General features: G+C 43.1%; 1 pseudogene; it reads right to left on the minus strand.

The window, feature by feature from the left end:
• Positions 1-3,140: 3,140 nt before the first annotated feature.
• On the minus strand, positions 3,141-4,361 carry LOC100605607 (annotated as a pseudogene).
• Positions 4,362-4,768: the final 407 nt, after the last annotated feature.

Raw genomic sequence — 4,768 nt, forward strand, 5'->3', positions numbered from 1 at the left:
TGCCAGGACAGGGGTGTCTTTAAATAGCTCTAGCCAAATCATATATCTCCAACACTCCTTAATTTTCCAGTGCAAAATAACTTCTCTTATTTATTAGGCTAATTAGGGAACCTTCTAGAACTCTCTAGAGATAAAGATCATTAAGGCCTTATAGTAGTCCTTCAAACACTACCAACCACTCCTAAAAGATGTGTGTCCAGTTAAAGTATTTTAAATTTTAGCTACAACCTTATAGAGGATTAAGAATACACACACACACACATGCACACACACACACACACACCTGTCTATATTAGAATATTTAAAAGTAAGTTATAGACAATATAATAGCTAGATAAAACAAAAGAATAAGGTATATGGGTTTTATAAAGACACACAGTATAATGATGGTGTCTCTGGACTCTTCCATAAAACAAAGGCATATTTTTTAAACTTTAGTTTGGTTCTTAATTACACAGAAAATCACAGCTTAGTCCATAATTAAATCCAAAGAAAGTGAGGCCCAGATAAATGGCATGGCTTGCTGTAGGTTGTCCTGATAATTAACGGCAGCGTCAAAGCTGACACAAATCTTTAATCTTTTCCACGCTGCTGTGGGGCCCACAGGGAATAGATGTCTACAAATAAAAAAAGGTTTTCTAAATATAAAAATCATCCATAATTCTTTGTAGAAACTCTGAAAAAGAAAATATAAATGTAAATAATAAAATGTTAGTAATAATTCTAGCAGCACTCAGATACAGCCACTATTGGTGTATTTTTCTAGATACTGAGGTGACCTTGTAATTTTGGTTTACAAAATTTACATACTTCATGCGTGGTTTTGTGAACTGCTTTTATTTCATTTCGTTTTATATTGGAATCAATTCACCATGACATTTAATAGCCTTCAAAACAGGATTTTTGTAATGGCTGCATGTTAGTCCATCATATTAACATTTATTTATACAGTCCTCTATTTTGGATGTAACAGTTACTATTTCTGAAGATTTGTTTTTTATAATCTCTCTAAGATGAATATTTTTCTCCTAGAATGTAAACACTATAAAGGCAGAGAGTTTGTCTTACTGATCACAATACCCTCAATCCCCCAAAAGTGTCTGACACATAGTTGGCACTCAACAGGGATGGACGGATGGATGGATGGAGGGATGGATGGATGGATGGATGGATGGAGGGATGGATGGACGATGGATGGATGGATGGATGGATGGAGGGATGGATGGACGGACGGACGGATGGATGGATGGACGGACGGACGGACGGACGGATGGACGGACGGACGGACGGAGGACGGATGGATGGATGGACGGAGGGATGGATGGATGGATGGACGGATGGACGGATGGATGGATGGAGGATGGATGGACGGATGGACGGATGGATGGAGGATGGAGGATGGACGGATGGACGGATGGAGACGGATGGACGGATGGAGGATGGATGGATGGATGGACGGAGGATGGATGGATGGACGGATGGATGGAGACGGAGGATGGAGGAGGATGGATGGATGGATGGAGGAGGAGGGATGGAGGAGGATGGATGGAGGACGGATGGATGGATGGATGGACGGATGGATGGAGGGATGGATGGATGGATGGATGGATGGAAATGTATATTTGTATTTACCTCTGATAATTTCTCAAAAGTCTTCTTAGTTTGAGCACTAGCATTGATTCCCTAGTTATGCTTGCTACACAGAATACAGGGCATCTATTTATCTGAAAATATTCATTATCCCATATCGTGCTAGAGCCATATTCATTCTTTATCTGACACATCTGAAATTAGTTGTTATTTATCTGAAATTCAAATTTAATTTGATGTACCACATTTTAATTTGATAAATCAGACAAACCTAGTTCTTAACATACTACCTTCACAAGACAGCCTGGCTAGAACGCTCCACTGGTCTCTGAGCAAAGCTTAATCCCCTTAAAGAGTCTAAACCCATTAACCTACAGCAGCCAAACTGAGTGCTGTAAACAACTTCTATCTTTTGAGCTCCTGATCTTCTCCATTAGTCAAGACAAATTCGAAAAACAATCAGAAAGAGAACAACCCATCATGACAATGGAAGAACCAGGCCATGATCTTTCCAAGCACAAACTGCAGCATTTTAGCATCTTCCCAGCACTGCTTCCCTGTCTATCCCTACCTGTCCTCCCCTGCCTCTGACATTAGTCATCATGATGCCTTCCTGCTTCTCCAAGGGACTCATGATCTGATCCTTGCCTCCCTATCCAACCACCTGCCTGCCCGTCTCCCTCTCTGCACTCCAGCCAGCTTGCATGTCTTTTCGTTCCTCCCCTGCACCAGGATCCTTCTTGCCATAGGATCTTTGCACATGCTCTGGCTTCTGCCTGGAAAGCCTTCTCTTGTTCCTCCTCCCTCCTCCTATTCCTTGGTTAACTCTTAGTCATCCATCATCGCAGCTCCAAAGTCACTTCCCTAGGGAAGCTGTCCCTTTTTGCAAGCTGGTCAGCTTCCTCGGATCTAAGCTGTTAAAAGTTCTGTGTATTTTCCCTTCTTTACACTTATCATAGTTGACATTTTATTTTTGCTCTGGGATTATTTGACTAATGTGCTAGAATCAAAACTCCACAAGGGCCAGAACACCGTGGCTCTTTTTGTTATCACTATGTTCCCAGCACCCAGCAAAAGAAAAATAAAAAACTGGACCCTCATTGCCACCAAATGGTGATACTCTAATTCTCTCATTCCTTCCAAATGTATCAGCTGAATTTTTCAATAAAGAAGACATTTCCCTTATCAGCTCTTTAGTAACTGTGAGGTACAGTTTATGCAAGAAAAACAGAATAAATGCTTGAATTTTCCCCTTTTATTTACCAGTTTTCAGAATAATCAGAGGTGACAGACTCCTCCAAAGATAACAAACGAGTTTGGTTTTACCGTTTTGAGTATTATGAATTCATGGATGTATACATGTTGATGTGTTTCAGTCCACTAAAGTCATTATTCTTTGGGATGCTCAAATTGTCTCATTGTTGGCCAGTAGAAGCCTGGTCCCTTTTGCCATGACCCCAGTTGTCTTTAATAGCTGTCCGGCTTGTATGACAAGATATTCTTGGATCCCCTTGTACAGCTCCTGACACCAATCTGGATCAGCTATATCTTCAAGAAGGCCTGGTTCCTTATACATTCTTATTCACCTGTGGTTTCAATTCCCCAGCCTCTAAAAGAAACACTACAAATAGAAATTCTGTTCTGATTTTTCTCCTGTACAGCGGACCTGTATACCTAACAGATGACTGGGCATTGCCATCTCTGCCCACAACACACAGTCTGAATTTGACTTGTTTGCACATGAAGTCATCATCCATTCCCAAGATGGGCTCTCTATTATGCCTTCCTTGGGGATCAGTACTTGGAGTCGGGTCAGGGCAAGATACTGTTAGTAACATGTGGAATTCAGCCACACCATCATGAGAAGGTCCTCTCTGTGTGTTCTGGCTAAACCAGCCTTCTACCAGGTTAGCACAATTCTGGGCTTTGCAACATTCATGACCTGTTTGAGGACACTGAAGCAGATGCTCAGCCACATCCCTTAATTTGCATGAGCCTGTGGGAAAAATATTTTTAAGAAGTCTGGCTGTCTGAGTAGGCCAAAGGAGAAGATGGAAGAGAAGGTGGTTTCCTGAAAGCATGAAACTGTGACTGTTCATATTTTGACACCGTCCCAGGAAGAAGAGGCTGAGATAGGAAAGTACAGTCAGCTCTGGGAGTTTCCTCTGGAGAAGCTGGCTATGAAACGTGGAAGAAGCTCCCCAGCTGCAGTAGAAGGCAGGAGAAGGTTTCAGGCTTTCCAGGTGGGCATAGAATGGGCAGCAGCACAGGCATAACCTGGAGTGGCAGAGGTGCCAGGGAAGAGGGCAGACGCCATGCATGACATAGCAGGGGGATCACACCGCATCGATTGTTCATGAGACCACCTTTCACCACCCAGGCGACTCAAGGAGATAACCGGATGGGTGGTTCCAGGAAAAGAATGGACATCCTGCTAGGCCATCATATGTTGTCTCAGAGCACTGAGGTTTGATAAATGTGGTGAATTTGGAGGCACTCACAGCTGAGTCCCGGGACAGAGTGGGCACAAAAGCAACACCATTTTCGCATTGCCCAAGCCAGCCCCTGCCCACAGCACCTCCACTTCCCAGAGCCACACCCAATCAGTGGCCAACTTATGATTCTAATCTTGAATATCTATAGAGGTCTTTTCCTTCTCCATCACTAAGCTCTCTCCTTTAAGTAAAAATTTTTCTCCTGGAGGAATGCCTCTCGGCTGATGCTTCTGCAAATCACCTCGCTTCTCTTCAAGCCCTCCTCTGTTACAGACTACTCCAAATTATTTTTTTGTTTTTTTGTTTTTAACTTTTGCCTACCTTGTCGGCTCACGCCTGTAATCCCAGCACTTTGGGAAGCCGAGGTGGATGGATCACCTGAGATCAGGGGCTCTAGACCAGCCTGGCCAACATGGTGAAACCCTAGCTTTACTAAAAATTCAAAAATTGGCCGGGTGTGGTGGTGGGTGCCTGTAATCCCAGCTACTCAGGAGGCTGAGGCAGGAGAATCGCTTGAACCCAGGAGGCGGAGGTTGCAGTGAGCCAAGATCGAGCCACCACACTCCAGCCTGGGTGACAGAGTGAAACTCCATCTTAAAAAAAAAAATGCCTACCTAAATATAAAGTAAAACTTTGAGCTCACTCTGAAATATATTCATATTTACTTACAAGTGGAAAATGCC

This window comes from Nomascus leucogenys, chromosome 9 (genome assembly GCF_006542625.1).
Source record: "Nomascus leucogenys isolate Asia chromosome 9, Asia_NLE_v1, whole genome shotgun sequence".
NCBI lineage: Eukaryota > Metazoa > Chordata > Mammalia > Primates > Hylobatidae > Nomascus > Nomascus leucogenys.